This window comes from Giraffa tippelskirchi, chromosome 8 (assembly GCF_054371585.1).
Source record: "Giraffa tippelskirchi isolate mGirTip1 chromosome 8, T2T-mGirTip1v1.2.pri, whole genome shotgun sequence".
Taxonomy (NCBI): Eukaryota; Metazoa; Chordata; class Mammalia; order Artiodactyla; family Giraffidae; genus Giraffa; species Giraffa tippelskirchi.
The window spans coordinates 111,021,225-111,041,415 of record NC_137282.1 but is presented as its reverse complement, the minus strand read 5'-3'; the positions used below and the strand labels follow the sequence as shown (position 1 = coordinate 111,041,415).

General features: G+C 41.5%; 1 long non-coding RNA gene across 1 annotated transcript in view; it reads left to right on the top strand.

The window, feature by feature from the left end:
- The window catches only part of LOC145516439 (uncharacterized), a 53,715-nt gene extending 36,709 nt beyond the window's left edge, over window positions 1–17,006 (top strand). Inside the window, exons 4-5 of the long non-coding RNA XR_014061394.1 lie at window positions 13,956–14,199; window positions 16,538–17,006. This is a non-coding gene — a long non-coding RNA (uncharacterized LOC145516439). The remainder of the gene's footprint in view (window positions 1–13,955; window positions 14,200–16,537) is intronic.
- Window positions 17,007–20,191: the final 3,185 nt, after the last annotated feature.

Here is a 20,191-nt window from a genome sequence, read left to right as displayed (position 1 = left end):
TTACATTGTTTTATGTGGACAAATATAAATATCTATTTATTAAATATGGGTGGTGGATATGTGGGCATTTGATATATATATATTTCTATCTTAAGATGATTCTTAGATAAAACAAATTTAAGGTCATACTTGCTCATTAAAGATTTCTTTCTTTTTATTTCAACTTAGAAAACCCTTGCATTTTTCCTAGCTCTGTTTCATGAAGAATTCGTTTCTTTCCCTTTGGTTTGTTTCATATAGTGCTTTCATTGTTAACTTGTCTATTTTCCTACTAGATGGTGAACTAGAGCCTTGTACGTCTGAGTGTTCAATGTCTGGTTGGTCTCATTAAACACTTACTGAATAAAGGGAAGGACAGCCTCTGGAGGAGGAAGGGCTGTGAGAAAGATATGTGGTCCAAGTGGTGACATGGCTTTCTCATCCTGAGGCTGTGGGATGAAAGATCTTCAAAATAGGAAGCTCTTGGCAGAAATGACTTCACACAGGTTTCATGCTGTGGGCATGCTGAATCGGTTAGAATATTTGAGATCCTATCATGAATTCATGTCAGCCTTCCTCCACATATACCCCTCTTCCAGGATTTAAAAAAAAAATTTTGTTTATTTATTTATTTACTTCGCTGTGCTGGGTGTTCATGGTGGCATGTGGGATCTTTAGTTACAGAATCTTTAGTTGCTGTGTGGGATCCAGTTCCCTGTCCAGGGATGGAACCCAGGCCCTCTGCATTGGGAATGTGGAATCTTGGCCACTGAACCATGAGGAAAGTCCCTCCTAGGATGTTTAAACGCCATATGCACCTTCATCGATGATGTTAGAGAGATTAAGAGTAAGTAAGAGACACACCACACTGGATGCTCCCATTACCAACAGCACTTAACGCCAGAGCTGACCTATACCGTGTGACATAATATCTTGTGTTAATAAAAGCTTTGGAGTTAGTCTTGTCTTCTAAAAAGAAGCCAGCCTCTTAAAAGACCTGTCCATGTTATTTGTGCCTTATTTCCTAGTGTCCAGAAAATTGCTGAACATCTATTAGATGCTCAGTGAGTTCCAAGGGGTTCTAATTTCCTTTTCCTTTGCAGATTGCTATTCTTAGCACTTTTATGTACAACAGGAGGACTTTATTTTTTTAGTCTTCCAGGATTTTCATTTTTAACAAAACGTGTTTTTTTTTTTATATTCCAGGCTAAGAATAAATATTCTAAATGTAATGTTAAATCCCAATTGAATACACAGGCTATTTTTTTCAAAGCCTCAATTTGGGTTCTTATTTCAGCTCGCGGTTCCCTTGTTATTTTATGTCATAGCCAGATAGGAGTTGTCCAGAAGGTTCTTCTCTCATCTAACTGCAGCCCTATTTCTCCCTTAAATCTGTGGAGTAGCTTGTTAGATGAGGCATCTTGCTCTCTTTATCTGCTCCAGACTGGAGGCAGAGAGTAGAGCATCCAGGAAAGACTAGAAAAAAAAAACAAAAAAACACTAGATGACCCAGCATGAGTGAAGCAATTTGGTGAAGAAGAGTCAAATTGAAATGACACTCTGGATTCTGAGAGTGTTGAGTTCTCATCATTAAGAGGTCAAAGCTACAAGGGTCAGAAGTTCTAGGCAGCACAAAGGAGTTGTTTGCAAGCAATTTCTACTGGGAAATCAACCACAGTCTATGTTGGATGCTTACATGATGAAAAAAGAAAGGTGGGAAGTAGCATGTTAGAAGGTGAGGTCCCTATGGAGACCTCCCGATGTTACCTCTTCATACCCATACAGCTATGTACTTCTAACCACTGTTGTTTTTTGACTCTTCTAGTTTCGGCCTTAGGTATCTCTTCTCATGGTTTTGCTAGAATTTTTTCCCCAATTTTTAAAAATTGTGTTAAAATAACCAGAATATAAAATTTACCATGTTAGCTGTTTTAAAGTGTGCTGTTTCATGGTATTAAGTACATTCATAGTGTTAGTTGCTCAGTCATATCCAACTCTTTGCGACCCCATGGATTGTAGCCCACCAGGCTCCTCTGTCCATGCCATTTCCCTGGCAAGAATACTGGAGTGGGTTGCCATTTCCTTCTCCAGGGAATCTTCCCAACCCAGAGATCGAACCCAGGTCTCCTACATTGCAGGCAGATTCTTCACCATCTGAGCCAAGTACATTCACTGTTTTGCTGAATTTTCAACACTAGAATTTTCAAGATTTCCTGCCTCAGGCCCATGAGGCTGCCAGGGCAAATGGATGGGCACCTGGCATTGTATGAATTAGTCTGGAAATTTAAAAATTTGTGTTGTGAAAATTCAGACTGACTTCATTTGGCTTGTGGTGGTGGTGGTGATTTAAATGTGAGGCTAGAAGGAAAACCTGGCTTTGTTGTCAAGTGTGACGCTCAGAGAACTTTACTGGTGTGAGAATGCAGATATAAAAGTCTTTGGAACTTCTGGAGTAGAGCATTCATCCCACACTTAAACTGGTTTCCTACGCTGAGGCTCATTCCTGTGCTGGGTTCACATTTCAGCTCTTCTGAGGTATCTCCTAAAGGCAGAGCATGCAACCACCTTGTCCTGTATGTCTTTGATGGTTGTACTAGGGCCCAGCTACGGGATTCCAGGAAGGTCTCTCTTCTGTTCTGTGCCGTGGTTCATCCTGCAGACAAGGGCAGCATTTTGCACATCACAGAGGAGTAGAAGGAGTAATCTGATCTGTATAACTAGCACTACTGAATCATGCTGTCTTCACTGGGATTGTCAGATGGGCTAGCCCTGATTTGTTCTTCTTTTATAAAAAATTTTGGTGGCACTGTATCTTTGTTGTGGCGCATGGGTTCTCTAGTTGTGGGGCAAGGGCTTAGTTGCCCTATAGCACGAGGGGTCTTAGTTCCCCAACCAGGGGTTGGACCCACGTCCCTTGCATTGAAAGGTGAATTCTTAACCACTGGACCACTAGGGAAGTTCCAACCCTGTTTTGTTCTTAAAAAGCATCTTGCCTAGGAATCATCAATACTTTCTGGATAGTGTGTGTGTGTGTGTGTGTGTGTGTGTGTGTGAGGGTATTATGAATGTATGTTATTGCTTTGATTAGCCATTTCCCCCTATTTACTCAACAACTAAAACAAACCCATGTAGTGTCAATAAACTAAATGACACTTGCATTTTCGCTGCTCACTTGGCAGACATTCTGCTTTGCTCCACGTCAGTGAAAGAAAAGTGAAAGTGTTAGTCACTCAGTTGTGTCAGACTCTTTGAGACCCCATGGATTGTAGCCCACCAGACTCCTCTGTCCATGGGATTCTCCAGGCAAGAATACTGGAGTGGGTTGCCATACCCTCCTCCAAGGGATCTTCCTGACCCAGAGATCGAACCTGGATCTCTCACATTACCATCTGAGCCACCTTTGCAAATTGTAGGTTTCAACAAATCATTAAGAGGGTATAGATTTCTAGTTTATTCTTCCTTTCCTTTTATGTTTTCTATCCCCCTTTTCCTTCTTTCCTCCTTTCTTCCTCTGGTGTAGAGCACACAATCTAGTCAACACGCTTTCTGATTGTACCAATCGCACGCGTAACTGTTTCCTTGCAGATATTTTTATTGAGAAGATCTGGGGAGAGATACTCTGAGGTTGCTGTGTTTATTACATTTGATGTACTATAACTAGAAAATCAGGTTTTTGCATTTTAAAAAATATTGCAGTTTGTACTTCATAATATCCTGCACTTAAAAAACATGATTACTGCTAATTATCATTTAGAAAATTATTTTTTGCTTGATTAGGGATTTTAACTACGTGTACTCAAATCTAGTGGGTCTTCATTATGTGCATTACTTTCCATTCCACACTGGCTTAAATATTAATATATGGAAATTTAGCTTCGTTTGCCATACCTTTTGATGTCAGGAGCATAATCAGTGTAATTGGCTTAGATTGTTTTTTCTCCTGTTTGTATTTCATATTATCTAATGTCATTAGTGAGCTGACTACTGAGTGGGTAATCTGCATTTCACAACAGCTTCTTGAGCACATTATTGCCATTGATTTTGATTATTTTAATTTCCCTTCACCCCAGGCAGGCCCTCAAGCTGTGCCATATTATTCAAAGAACTGCTTTCTTCCATTCCGTGAGCAGCTCCTTTTTTTAAAAAAAAAAATTTATTTTATTGAAGTATCATTGATTTACAATGTTTTATTAATTTCTGCTGTACAGCAAAGTGATTCAGATATATATGTGTGTGTGTGTATATACACATTCTTTTTCATATTCTTTTCCATTCTGTTTCCTGTTTCTGAACACCCATCAGCAGTCTAATAAATGATGATGTTTTTACTTGGTTGGGGGCGGTGTGGCAGGGAGGTAACTTGATTTTCATAGCCTGTGGGTGAGGGTGGGTAGCTCAAGACTTGTGTGCATTTATTCTGAGTGGTGGTTAACACGAGAGCCTCTGGTGCCCAGAGGGAAGCTGGATGCCTGGTCTGGTCTGCTCGCATAGTCTAAGCAGGGCACTCGACAAGCCCAGAACCTTGAGTCTGGAGCCAGGCTCCTCATCCATAGAACTCTGGGGGAGGCGGTGGCTAGTACCTGGCAGCTCTACCTCTCTGCTCTCCCCGAGGCTTACAAGTTTGTCTTTTGCTCTGGGAAAATGATGGCTGGATGGACATGGGGATCCGAATCCAACTTCCTTTCGGTTTTTGCATGTATTCCAAAACTAACTGTAAAAAGAACCCCACATTAGAGTCTAAGTTTGGCTATGGTCAGCCACAGATTCTGCTAACCCTCTGGCTGCGATACTCGTGTGCTGTTAAAATGGTGGTAGTTGTTAAGTCATTTGTTACTGCACAGAATCTTGAATGTTAAGGCTGTAAGGAAATGACCAGTGCCAGTATTCTGCTTTTTTCTTTTTATAGACAAGAATTGTTGTTAAGTTTTATAGACAAGAATAGTTGTTAAGTCATTTGTTACTGCACAGAATCTTGAATGTTAAGGCTGTAAGGAAATGACCAGTGCCAGTATTCTGCTTTTTTCTTTTTATAGACAAGCTTCTGTTAAGCTTAGAGGGTGGATGACTGGCTTGAGATGACACAGATGCGTGGTAGAGCAGAAGGAGAATCCCTCTTTCCTGGGCAGAGCTCTTTTTTATTTTTTTCCTTTTGCCATCTTTTATGTGAGCAAGAGGATAATTTGCTGATTTTTAAAAAATTCATTTATTTTAGTTTGCACAGGATTTATTTATTTTCTTTTTTAAAAAAATTTGTTTATTTTTAATTGGAGGATAATTGCTTCACGATATGGTATTGGCCTTTGCCATACGTCAGCATGAATCTACTTCTTTTTTTAATTGAAGGGCAGTTGATTTACAATATTGTGTTCATTTCAGGTGTACAGCATAGGGATTCGGGTTTTTTGCAGGTTACGTTCTATTGTAGGTTATTACAAGACATTGGCTATGTGTGCTTTGTGTCTCAGTGGTCCCTTGTTACCAGAGGACCCAGTGTAGCAGCATATTGTGCACACTTGCTAACCATACCACCCATATGGGTGACTGGCAGCTATATATGCGTACATGTAGTTCAACGTGTTGGGGGCAAACGAGAAGATGAAAGGAATGGAATTAAAAGAATTGTGTATGTGTCTACACACATATACATGTTAAGGGTTCTAGCAGAGTGATTCTGCCCGAAAGTGACCTAAGACAGTTTGGATTAAAGAGTTTTTTTCCTCCTTTTTCCTGTTAGGGCAGATTTTTCACTCCTATCGTGCTGGAGAAATAGTCATCTGATGCTAAGTGTTCTGGACTCCTTGGAAGGCACTGCCTCTGGTTAGCACTTTTCTTCACTGTTTGGTTTGACCCAAGGGTCTGGAAGTGGAGGCAGCTTCCTTGGGGAGTGTGGAGGGAGAGGACTGGGCAGGAATTTTCTGTTTTAAGTTTGTGTAATAATTAGTTTAGGACCCACCAAAGTGTAATTCCTCATGAATTTAATTATTGTAGGAATTCTTAATTATCAAAAGGATTCTTAAATGTTTTAATCAGGAAGACTCCAGGGTGCGTATTTTAGGCTATACGACATTAGTGTCCATAAGCGGCAGTTCCTCTAGCAGTTGGTTTAAGTTAATTGGGTATCATCAAAGGAGGTAAATAAAACTGATCCAGGCAGTATTTTACTGCACATGTCTAGGAACGAGCATCTTAATCCTAAATAATCGTTTCCTGCTGTTTCCTCTTTGGGCCAGGCCTCTCCTTGTTTTAATGTGTTGGTTTCTGGTACAGGGATGTGAGTTAATGTCCTCCCTTCTGAGTTGTGTGTGAGAACCCGAGCTCCTGACATACCCAGAATGTGCCTGCCTGACACCATTTTTTTTTTGTCAATTCAGTGAAAAGCACCAGGTGAGTGGGTGGGTGGGCATGAAGTAAACCTTGGGCTGGCTGGAACATTTGGAGACCGACTGCATTTTATCTGAGTTGTCAGGGAGCTTTCAAAGCGAGTGCACCTGGATACTGAGACTCATTTACTTAGTGAAAAGGACAGAAGGGTGGACTAAGTCAGTGACTTCTAGACTCTGGGATTTCACTGACCATTAAAATATGTAAAATGGTTTTGAAGACTGATATAGAATTATCAATATTTCTTTTTGCCAAGTAAGGGCATTAAAAAAAAATCAAGGAATCACCTACTATGACTACCACGTTATGTGTGTATGTCGGGGGGGGGAGTTTAACAACAAAGGACAGCCATTACATTCAAATAAAAAACTCTATGACAAATTTAACTATGGTGTCCTAATTGTTTTTCATTTCACCAAAGACTGGTAAAAACTGGCATTTAACAACTGAGCCAGGTGACTTTTTAAGAGTCTCTTCTAAATATCATGGGCTTTTCTGGTGGCTCAGACAGTAAAGAATCAGCCTGTCATGCAGGAGACCTGGGTTCAATCTCTGAGTCGGGAAGATCCCCTGGAGAAGGGAATGGCTACCCACTCCAGCATTCTTGCCTGGAGAATTCCATGCACAGAGGAGCCTGGGGTCACAAAGAGTTGGACACGACTGAGCTAGTAACACTTTATAGATATGACATTGGCTTGAATTTGACTTATCCTTCACTATGACCTAAAGAGCCTTTATTCTTATTCATTTTTTTTCCTTCTAGGTAACTCTTTCCTTTCATACATTTTCTCTTTTTCCTTATTCTATCTCTTCTGCTTGCTCCCATTTCCTCCTTCTCCTCTTCTGACTGTTTTCCAGGTACTCTCTCAAAGGCAGAAAGGCTGCGTGTCACCACCCTGGGTGCCCCTGTCCAAGGGGCTACTTTTTCTACCGAATGGGGTGGTGTTCTCAAATCTGGCTAGAACACTGCCTTATGCAGTCCTCATGGTGGAGATTCTGTAAAACATCTTTGTTTTGCTGACATCACCTTTTTGTAGACACCTTTTGGCTATAATTCTTAAATTAGCTGGGCATCTACCAAGTAGTTTTGTGTTCTAAATATTTTTCTAATTAGTCAATCTCTGCTGTACAAGACGAAATCAAAAAAGTTTTCTTCATCAAGATAAATTACGTTGCTGACTTCTCTTCCATCTACTGGGTCTATTACTCTGTCATAGAAATAGATTAATGGCCTGAAAATTTCACCAGAGCTTGTTTTCTCATGAATTTTGCTGATTTGACTGCTTTTGTTTGGGCCAGAATTTACAGTAACTTAGATTTGTTTGCTTTTTCAGTCTTGGCTTTCTAGTTTCAATAAAACATTTCCAACGTATGCAAGAGTGCAAGGCTATTAAGTATATTTTTATAAATAATAAAAATAAGTCTGGCTTTGATACCCATAAAATCAGATGGGTTGGCTTTTTGATAAAGATTGCATTTGAGGGTTCCTCATTCAAATGACTTACTGGGAACTATTTTATTGGTTAACATGAAACAAAACACCTTCTTTAATGAATTATAGTCATATTCAAATCACCATGAAACATAACGTACATAAAGTGCAGCGGATGGATAGTGTCACCTCAATTTATTTGCTCAGGTGAATTCAAAGACTAGGTAATATATTTTGTCTAATGAAAGAGAATACTGTATAAATTCTTTAAAACTTCAGATGGTTATTTCTTTTTGTTCTCTCTGTAAAAAATGCAGTAAAGTCTCACTCACTGGGTACCATAATTCTTTCAAGCATTTTGGCAGATGTTTTGTCAGAGATGGCTTTGAAATCTATGGGGTGTTTAGGATCGTCTGTGGTGAAAAAGAGTTAAACATCCATCCAGGAGGTTCTAAGTTCTTCAGATGAAACATTGTGGTCCATATAGTCTAAGAGTTAAAAGACTAACAAATTCACACTAATGCTGAGATGTGGGCTTAGCAATTTGAACCTGAGCAGAAGAGTTCCAGGATAGCAAGAAGTCTCGTAAACCTATATAAGTTCTGTGTTTAAAGGGTTGGCTTTGCACAAGGGTAACCTACCAGCTTTGGCATCTCCTGAATGGGTCTGCCCTATTTCAGCAGTGGTATCTTGGACAGAACATTGTACTTGGACAGAGAATCCCCAGGTCTCTATCCAAGAATACTAGATAGAGGATCCTGAGAGCACCTTGCTAGCCACTGGCTTGAGAGGGTCTCTGTCTGAATCATTGTCTCCTCTTGTGGGGATGGCAAGACATCACCCAGAGGGTGATTGTGAAGATTAGAAGATGTTATGCGGAGGGAAATGTTTTATGAATTGTGGAGCTCTGTGCAGATGCAGATACCGAGATGTGTTAATCCTGTGGGAAACAAGTCTGGTTAAGAGTAGGGGTCGACCACATCCAGCCCACCTGCTACATTTTCACCCAGCGAGGCATGGCACGTCTGCAGCACCCTCCTCGTCTGCCCTGCTATGTTGATTTGATAGCAGTTATGGGGCAACAGAGGCTTCCCCAGTGGCTCAGCAGTAAAGAATCTGCCTGCAATGCAGGAGCACAGGGGCCGCAGGCTTGATACCTGGGTCGGGAAGATCCTTTGATGGAGGGCATGGCAACCCACTCCAGCATTCTCGTCTGGAGAATTCCATGGACAGAGGAGTCTGGCAAGCTATAGTCCACAGGGTCACAAAGAGTTAGGCACAACTGAAGTGACTTTAGCACAGCATAGTACAAGGGGCAACAGTCTCATCACATAATTATATTTGGTCTTATAATGTCACCAAGCCGAAGAATTGATGCTTTCAAGCTGAGGTGCTGGAAAAGACTCCTCAGAGTCCCTTGGACAGCAAGGAGATCAAACCAATCAATCATAAAGGAAATCAACCCTGAATAGTCATGAGAAGGACTGATGCTGCTGCTGAAGCTCCAACATTTTGGTCACCTGATGTGAACAGATGACTCATTGGAAAAGACCCTGATGTTGGGAAAGATTGAGGGCAGAAGAAGAGGGTGTCAGAGGTTGAGATGTCTGGATGGCATCATTGATGCAATGGACATGAACTTGGGAAAACTCTGGGAGATGATGAGGGACAGGGAGGCCTGGCATGCTGCAGTCCACTGGGCTTCGAAGAGCTGGACATGACTGGGCAACTGAACAACGACAATGTCACCAAAGGGACCCCCTGTCGGGATGGGTACAAAGCTAGGGTTCTGGAGGCTTGATGGTAACTGTTTTGACCTCAAAGTGTAGACTCATGTACCCTTCAAGAACTAGAGGTGAGGAAATAAGAATTAAAAGCAACTAAGACTTCTGCTTGTATATGTCACCGGGTTGGAGGTAGAGGGGAGAATACTCTGCCTTAGTGGCATCGAGTGTGGAGCCCAGACAGAATGGGAGGCAAGTGGAGACGCATGCTTTGTTCTTGGCACTGCAGAACCAACCAGCCTGGCTCCTTGGCAGTAAAGAACTCTAGCATCTGTTGAAAGCAAAGTATACTTAAATGGAGTTAGTTTCAATTTCTCATTTTCTTGTCATAAGGGATGAGCAAACCCAGTAGTGCTCTATGTTTTTAGGAAGTCTGACTTATTTTTCAAGCATTTTGAGTTTGGCTATATTCTACCTATGATTTACCAGCTTTCTTTCTTTAATTATTAGCATTAAACCCATGTGTAGGAATTTGAATGGAAACTTAATAGCTATTTAAATATTTGTTTACACTTAATTCATCAAAAGGAGTGTTGAGTAAGGGCTGTTGTATCTTGTAAGGAGTCTTTGAAGATAGTTTATGAACGATTTCCCTTCATAAGATGTTACATCAATTTCACCCCTTCTTTCCCCCTAGAGAAACTTGGATTTGGGAATAGTTAGGATGGGATCCCAATTCCGAAGCCATGATGCTTACAGCAGGGTTTGAGCAATATGCAGTGAGTTCCCAGTCTTCTTAATTGCCGCTGACTTTGAGGCAGTTGTTTTGGTAAAATTCCCAAGTGGATTTTCAAGAAAGCACATGCTCTCTTAGAAAACATTATTCTCCATCTCTAGGTCTTAGTACCATTGCCAGAGCATGGAAAAACAATTTCCGCAGCCGATTATTTTTGTTTTTTTCCCCCAAATACGACACACAGATTGGTTCCGGGCAGCAGAAGATGAGTAAAAAGAGAAATGATAATTTCCAAATAATTCTTACATACTCATTGCCCAGGAATCTATCTGTGTCTCTCATAGGCTTTTTGTGGTACTAACTACATCAGTAATATTGATTTAAAGGAACAGGCATTATCTATTAATGACAAGATAATGGTGTTATTTTGCTCTGATCACAAGGTACTATTCTATTCATAACAGGCTGTTCTCAGATGACAGTGGGAGGGGGACCTCCAACATTACAAATGTTGGAGCTGAGGGTGGGGGTGGAGAGAGACTTAATGATTGACCAGTCAAGACCTCCTGTTCTCAAAGGGTTTGAAATAGTAAATGAAATAAATATAGACTTAGGCACTTGGTAAGCATAGAAAACTTTTGGATGAATGCCTTAATTAAAGATCAAGCTCTCCTTATGATTAAGAAGCGTAAGCATTACGTTGAAGTGAATATCTAGAAAAGAAGTACAGCTGTGTTTTCTTAGACCTTCCTCTTCTGTCCTTTGTCTACACACCAGAGCTGTTTCCTTGAACTGAGAATGAGTCTTGTACTCCATTGTCAGTCAATACAGTTTCGTAATAGTAAATATTGTACTTTAATGAATACATGTATTTGATTGGAGGGCAGAGAGTACAAAATCACTAGATACTTGGTCATAATTTATGAAATTGTTTACCTTAGAATTTGCACTAATTACAGTTTTTAAGTTAAAAATTTTAATTTTGAGTTAATTACAGATTTACCTAGAGTTGTGAGAGTTGGATCATAAAGAAGGCTGAGCACCAAAGAATTGGTGCTTTTGACCTGTGGTGTTGGAGAAGACTCTTGGAGTCCTTTGGACTGCTAGGAGATCATACCAGTCAATCCTAAAGGAGATTAGTCCTGAATAGTCACTGGAAGGACTGATGCTGAAGTTGAAGCTCCAATATTTTGCCCACCTGATGCAAAGAACTGACTCATTAGAAAAGACTCCAATGCTGAGAAAGATTGAAAGCAGGAGGAGCAGGGGATGACAGAGGATGAGATGGTTGGATGGCATCACTGACTCGATGGACATGAGTTTGAGCAAGCTCCAGGAGATGGCGAAGGACAGGGAGGCCTGGTGTGCTGCAGTCCATGGGGTCGCAAGAGTAGCTTATGACTGAGTGACTGAGCAACAACAAGAGTTACAATAATATAGAGATAGCTCCTGACGGCAGCATCTCGTAAAACTGTAGTTCAGGACGACAATTTGGAACTAGTATATTGGCACTGATACAGCCAAGATACAGAACTATTCTTTTTGAGGTCTCATCGACATTTAACACTATATACGTTTCAGGTGTACAGCATGACGATATTTGTATACATTATGAAAGGATCACAACATGTCTAGTTAACATTCATCACCATACATAGTTATAAAGCTTCTTTCTTGTGATGAGGACTTTTAATGTTTACTCTCTTAGCAACTTTCAAATATGCAACATGGTATTATTAACCATAGTCACCATGCTGTGCGTTGTTATATCCCTAAGACTTATGTATTTTAAAACTGGAAATTTGTACCTTTTGACACCCTTCACCCATTTCACCCACTGTCCATCCTCCATCTCTGGCAACCACTTGTCTGCTCTCTATAGCTATGATTGTTTTGTTTATTTTTGTTTTTTCATTCCATGTATAAGTGAGATCATATAGTTTTTGTCTTTCTTTATCTGACTTATCTCACATAGCTTAATGCCCTGAAGCTCCAACAGTGTTGTGACAAATGGTAAGATTTCATTTTTTGAAGTGGTTTAATAATATTCTATTGTATGTATGTATCACATTTTTGGGCTTCCCTGATGGCTCAGAGGTAAAGAATCTGCCTCTCAATGCAGGAGATGCAGGTTTGATCCCTGGGTTAGGAAGATCCCCTAGACAAGGAAATGACAACCCACTCCAGTATTCTTGCCTGAGAATCCCATGGACAGAGGATCCTGGTGGGCTATATACAGTTCATGGGATTGCAAAAGAGTTGGACATGATTTAGCAACTAAACAACACCAACAGCAGAAACCCCATATGACTTCCTCCAGACGCAGCTTAGTAACTAAATGACAACAACAGCAACCACATTTTCACCCATTTGTCCATTGATGGACACAAGTTCTTTCGTATCTTGGCTATTGTAAATAGTGGTGCTGTGGACATGGGGGTGCATATATCTTTTTAAGTTAGTGTTTTCCTTTTCTTTGGATAAATACACAGAAGTGGAATTGCTAGATTGTATAGTAGTTCTATTTTTAATTTTTTGAGGAACCTCTATATTGTTTTCCATAAGTGGCTGTATCAATTTAAATTCCCACCAACAATGCACAAGTGTTCTCTTTCCTCCACATTCTCACCAACACTTATTATTACTCGGCTTTTTGATAATAATACATCCATCCTAACAGGTGTGAGGTGATATTTCATTGTGGCCTTGGATTTGTATTTCTCTAGTGATTAGTGATGTTGTGCATCTTTTCATATACCTGTTGGCGATTTGTATATCTTCTTTGAAGAAATATCTGTTCAGATACTCTGCTCATTTTTTAATTGGATTCTTTTTTGCTATCATGTTGTATGAGTTCTCTGTATATTTTAGATATTGACTCCTTATCAAATATATGATTTACAAATAGCGTCCTTCATTTGGTAGATTGCCTTTTCATTTTGTTGCTGGTTTCCTTTGTTGTGCAGAAGCTTTTTAGTCTGATGTAGTCCCACTTGTTTATTTTTGCTTTTGTTGCCTTTGCTTTTGGAGTCACATCCAAAAAATGGTCACTAAGGCAGATGTCATGGGCTTACTGCCTGTATTTTCTTCTAGGAGTTTTATGGCTTCAGGTCTTACATTCAAATCGTTAATTCATGTGGAGTTAATTTTTGTGAATGGTGTAAGAAAGTGGTCTAGTTTCATGATACTGTGCTCCCCGCTTATCCACAATTTTGCTTTCTGGGGTTTCAGTTACCTATGGTCAGTCTCAGTCTGAAAATCTTAGATGGGAAATTCCAGAAATAATCAATTCATCAGTTTTAAATTGTGTGCTGTTCTGAGTCATATGGGCTTCCCTGGAGGTTCAGACAGTAAAGAATCTGCCTGCAATGCAGGAGACCCGGGTTTGTTCCCTGAGTCCGGAAAATCTCTTGGAGAAGGAGATTTTCCAGTATTGTTGCCTGGAGAATCCCATGGGCAGAGGAGCCTGGTGGGCTACAATCCATGGAGTTGCAAAGAGTCCCAGGCGACTGAGGGACTAACACTTTCACTTTCTGAGTCACATGGTGAAATCTCACACCCTGGTCAGTCCTGCTTGGGATGGGAATCATCCCTTTGTCCAGCATATTCCGCCCCTTAGTCACTTAGAGACCATCTCAATTATCAGATCAACTGTCTGGTATCACAGATGCTTGTGTTCAAGTCACCCTTCTTTTACTTACAGTGGCTCCAAAGCACAAGAGTAGTGATTCTGGCAATTTGGATATGCCAAAGAATAGCCTTAAAGTGTTTCCTGGAAGTGAAAAGATGAAAGTTCTCAATAAGGATAGAAAAACAATCATATACTGAGGTTGCTAAGATCTTCGGTCCAAGCAAATCTTCTATCTGGGAAATTGTGGAGAAAAAAAGAAAATTGTGCTTGTTTTGCTGTCCCATCTCAAACTGCAAACTTATGACCTCAGTACATGGTAAGCACTTACAGATGGGAAAGGCATTAAATTTGTACAATAAAGTATTTTAAGAGAGAGAGACCTCATTCAAATAACTTTCATCACAGTATATTGTTATAATTGTTGTTTTATTATTCATTATTGTCGTTAGTCTCTTACTGTGCCTAACTTATAAATTAAACTGTAGGTATATGAAAAAACATAGTTAGGTACTGTGCATGGTTTCAGGCATCTCCTGAGGGGGCTTGTAACCTATTCCGCTCAGGTAAAGGAGACAATTGTATACAACGCTTCTATCACCACCTGGATATCCCTAAGTTGTCCTTTCATAGCCACACTCACTTCTCTCCCACCCTCACCCCTTCCTTAACCTTTGGCAACCATGAATCTGTCCTTCATTTACATTTTTTTCATTTCAAGAACTTTATATAAATGGAATCAAATAGTGTGTAACCTTTAGGATTGGCGTTTGCCATTCAGTATAATTCTTTGGAGATTCATCCAGGTTGCTGCATGTATCAATAGCACATTCCTTTTTATGTGCATGCTAAGTTGCTTCAGACTTGTCTGACTCTGTGAGACCCTATGGCCTGTTCTCCAGGCAAGAATACTGGAGTGGGTTGCCACGCCCTCCTCTGGGGGATCTTCCCAACCCAGGGATCGAACCTGTGTCTCTCTTACATCTCCTGCATTGGCAGGTGGGTTCTTTACCACTAGCGCCACCTAATAATATTCCACATCATGGATATAACACAGTTGGAAAGACATCTGGGATTCTAAAATTTCCATTGGTTTTTCTTAATATTTTCTGTTTCTTTAATGAGTATTTGACTTCCCTGGTGGCTCAGATGGTAAAGCGTCTGCCTACAATGCGGGAGATCAGGGGTCAATCCCTGGGTCGGGAAGATCTCCTGGAGAAGGAAATGGCAACCCACTCCAGTACCCTTGCCTGGAAAATCCCACGGATGCAGGAGCCTGTAGGCTACAGACTATGGGGTCGCAAAGAGTCGGACATGACTGAGTGACTTTGCTTTCACTTTCTATTTCTTTGCTGAGACTCTACTTTTTTCATTACTTTCAAGTATGTTCATAATTGCTTATTGAAGCATTTGATGAGGGCTGCATTAACATCTTTGTCAGACAGTTCAAACATTTCTGTCATCCCAGTGTTGTTGGCATCTGTTGATTGTCTTTTCCAGCTGGTGGTCTTCCTGGTTCTTGGTATGATGAGTGATTTTTGATGGAAGCCTGGACATTTTAGGTTCTATGTTGTGAGACTCCAAATCTTATTCAGACCTTCTGCTTTAGCTGATTCCTCTGTTGCCACTCCAGCATGTGAAGGAGAGAACACAGCTCATTCTTAGCCAGTGGAAGTCCAGCTTTCACCATTGTGCCTCTGTTGACGCCCAAGGTCTCTCCTTGTAACTGCAGGTGGGCAGTGGGGCTGTGACGCCCCCCCCCCCATGCCTCTCTGGCTGGGAGGGGATGCAGGGATGTCCTGTCACTGCTCCCCACGTGGTCTTCACTGACAGCATGAGTGGCCTTGCACTGCTGGTAACAATGGCCGTGATGCCCATCCTGACTCTGCACTAGGTCTCCTGTGCCATCGCTCTCATGGGGGAGGCAGGGAGGCCTCATTACTGCTGGCTGAGGGTGGAGGTTCAGGCTCTCTGTGAGGTCTCTGTGTCTAGGAGTAAGGGTAGGATTTGTAATCCTTCAGCAGGGAGGAAAGTCCTGCTTCCTTGCTTGGGGAAGTTCTCAGGGATGAGATCACTTGCTTGTAAGTTCCATTACAACCTCCGGAGGGTGAATGTCTAGGCTTCCCTCAGCCTTTGTTGGCATGGATGGCGTTTGGTTGGATTAGGGCAGTTATTGCCTAAGTTATCTGTCTTACTAGGCTACCCCATCCCTGGGTTTTTGGTTAAGGAGAGCAGACCTTTGTTGTTGGCATTTTGGCTCTCATTTGCTGGTGTTTCTGGGTTGCTAGCTTCTTCAGCTCCCAGTCTGAGATACATGAGACCAAAGACAACCCAGGAAACTTACCCCTTGTTTTGTTCCTGGGATCCTGAGCTCCCTAACATTTTTGCTTTCTCTCTACCTTTCAGAGTCTGTTTTGTGTATCAAGTTTAGGCTTTTCTAGTGGTAGTTAGTGAAAGGAATAGGGAAAAATAAATCTACTCACCTTCCCATGTTTACATTTTAAACAGGAGAGGGAAAGGTGACGTTGGTGTCAGAGAGCTAAAGTATTTTATGATTCCTGTTGATTGGGAGAGGCAAGTTTTGTTTTGCTTTCAACTGTTGTGCTTGAGTCAGACATTTCATATAGCTGTTATTGCTTTCTAACCCCTCTCCACAGCTCCAGTGCTCGCCATGCTTCACTTTTCATGAAGGCCCGTCCTTTGCATCTTGGCACGTTCCCACTGGCCCTTCCAGAGGAAAGTTCTCAGGGATGAGGTCACAGCCTTTGGGAAGGCTCCTATTTTCTGATGGCTCCAATTGCTTCTGCCAGCATGTCTTCACTCTTCACAGGCATTGTGGTTTATCGATAATTTTATTCTATCACTCAACTCAGAAAAGGGTTTTGTGTGACAATACATTCTGCATGAATCACGTTTTGGGCCCATTAAAAAATTACTATAATCACTAAAGCTCTCTTTGGAAAGCCAGTTTTTAGCTCTGCTATTATTAATAGTTTTGCTTGAAAACCTGTATTTATCTCTTCATACACACATGTAAACATGAACGGAGGCTCCAACCTAAAAATTGGCTGCTAGCATTCACATTTTATTGAACCAATAAATTGTGAGTTGAACATTTTAGTCAAATTGAATGCCAAGTGTTTCATTTCGGGCCCTGGTGTCCATATTGACAGGACTTTAAATCTACGACTTGTGCATCTGGAGCTTGTTAGATGCTTGGAGTTTGAAGGAGCCAGATGTCAATGGCAGCAACTCCCCAGCCTCCCTCAGGCAGGAACTGTCACCACAGGGCCAGGCCCCCACAGGTCTGGGTTGTGTAAGAAGGGCCTTGGCCAAGGACAGGTTGGCTGGGCTTAGAGTTACATGGTTTCTCCTAATTCATCTGCGAAGTACAAGAACTATGTACACAGAGACAGGTCTAGGCAGCCCTGCGATAGGAGGACCAGCATCTCTGCAGAGAGCACTGTCCAATGGAGCTTCCTGTGATGGTGGATGGTCTGTCTCTGTGCTGTCCAACGCGTAGCTGCTCACCACGTGTGGCTGTGGAGTGGGTGAAATGTGGCTGGTGCAATGGAGAAACTGAATTTTTATTTAATATTTTTAAAAATGTCATTTATTTATTTTATTTTTGGCTGCGCTAGGCTTTCTCTAGTTGTGAGTAAGAGCTATGCTAGTTGCAGGGCACAGGCGTTTCTTGGGGTGGAGCACAGGCTACAGGCACGTGGGCTTTAGTAGTTGTGGCTCTTGGGCTCCATTGCTCCCTAGCGTATGGAATCTTCCTGGAGCAGGAATTGAATCTGTCCCCTTCATTGGCAGGTGAACTCTTAACCACTGGACCACGAGGGAAGTGCTTGAAGCAAAATGGCTGTCTCAGGAGGCCTTACAAGTAGCTGTGAAAAGACAGGAAGCAAAAAGTAAAGGAGAAAAGGAAAAATACACCCATTTGAATGCAGAGTTCCAAAGAATAGCAAGGAGAGATAAGAAAATCTTCCTCAGTGATCAGTGCAAACAAATAGAGGAAAACAATAGAATGGGAAAGACTAGAGATCTCTTCAAGAAAATTAGAGATACCAAGGGAACATTTCATGCAAAGATGGGCCCAATAAAGGACAGAAATGGTAGGGACCTAACAGAAGCAGAAGATATCAAGAAGAGGTGGCAAGAATACACAGAAGAGCTGTACAAAAAAGATCTTCATGACCCAGATAATCACGATGGTGTAATCACTCACCTAGAGCCAGACATCCTGGAATGTGAAGTCAAGTGGACCTTAGGAAGCATCACTATGAACAAAGCTAGTGGAGGTGATGGAATTCCAGTTGAGCTATTTAAAATACTGAAAGATGACACTGTGAAAGTGCTGCACTCAATATGCCAGCAAATTTGGAAAACTCAGCAATGGCCACAGGACTGGAAAAGGTCAGTTTTCCTTCCAATCCCAAAGAAAGGCAATGCCAAAGAATGCTCAAACTACCACACAATTGCACTCATTTCACACGCTAGTAAAGTAATGTTTAAAATTCTCCAAGCCAGGCTTCAGCAATATGTGAACCGTGAACTTCCAGATGTTTAAGCTGGTTTTGGAAAAGGCAGAGGAACCAGAGATCAAATTGCCAACATCTGTTGGATCATTGAAAAAGCAAGAGAGTTCCAGAAAAACATCTATTTCTGCTTTATTGACTATGCCAAAGCCTTTGACTCTGTGGATCACAATAAACTGTGGAAAATTCTGAAAGAGATGGGCATACCAGACCACCTGATCTGCCTCTTGAGAAACCTGTATGCAGGTCACGAAGCAACAGTTAGAACTGGACATGGAACAATAGACTGGTTCCAAATAGGAAAAGGAGTACGTCAAGGCTGTATGTTGTCACCCTGCTTATTTAACTTATATGCAGAGTACATCATGAGAAATGCTGGGCTGGAGGAAGCACAAGCTGGAATCAAGATTGCCAGGAGAAATATCAATAACCTCAGATATGCAGATGACACCACCCTTATGGCAGAAAGTGAAGAAGAACTAAAGAGCCTCTTGATGAAAGTGAAAGAGGAGAGTGAAAAAGTTGGCTTAAACCTCAACATTCAGAAAATGAAGATCATGGCATCTGGTCCCATTACTTCATGGCAGATGGATGGGCAAACAGTGGAAACAGTGGCTGACTTTATTTTTCTGGGATCCAAAATCACTGCTGATGGTGATTGCAGCCATGAAATTAGAAGACGCTGACTCCTTGGAAGGAAAGTTATGACCTACCTCGACAGCATATTAAAAAGCAGAGACATTACTTTGCAAACAAAGGTCCGTCTAGTCAAGGCTATGGTTTTTCCAGTGGTCATGTATGAATGTAGCAGTTGGACTATAAAGAAAGCTGAGCCCCAAAGAATTGATGCTTTTGAAGTGTGGTGTTGGAAAAGACTCTTGAGAGTCCCTTGGACTGCAAGAAGATCCAACCAGTCCATCCTAAAGGAGATCAGTCCTGGGTGTTCATTGGAAGGACTGCTGTTGAGGCTGAAACTCCAATACTTTGGCCACCTGATCCGAAGAGTTGACTCATTTGAAAAAATCCTGATGCTGGAAAGATTGAGGGCAGGAGGAGAAGGGGACAACAGAGGATGAGATATTTGGATGGCATCATCGTCTCGATGGACATGGGTTTGGGTGGACTCCGGGAGTTGGTGATGGACAGGAAGGCCTGGCATGCTGCAATTCATGGGGTCGCAAAGAGTCAGACACGACTGAGCAACTGAACTGAACTGAACTGAATTAAATATTTCATTTTAATAGACACGTGCCTAGTGGTTACTGTTTTGAGCAGCTCACTTTGAGCGCCGAGCCAGATGTGAAGAAATACCAGGAACAGGCTCCATTTGGTGTCCATAATTACCAGAGTGATGATTTTTTTTTTATTTCATTCATTCACTCATCCATCCATCTACCCACCCACCCACTCCTCCACATACTCCCCCCTGAATTGTATATTAAGCAATCCCATGGCAAGACACCGTGATTACCGTGGAGGATGTACAGACACAAGCCCTCTGTCTGGCTCACAATGTCCTATTCACCCACTAGGCCCTGTAGACTCAGCATAAAACATCTTGAGAAGACACGGACTGTGGATTCCACTTCAGCCGCCTCCTTGGGGATGCTGCTTCACCCCTCTGAGTCTCAATTGCTTCCTCTATAAACTAAGATTAAAACTTACCTGTGATGGTTAATTTTATGTGTCATCTTGGCTGCACCATGATACCCAAACATTTGGTCAAACGTTATTCTACATATTTCTGTGAGGGTGTTTTCTGGAGGAGAT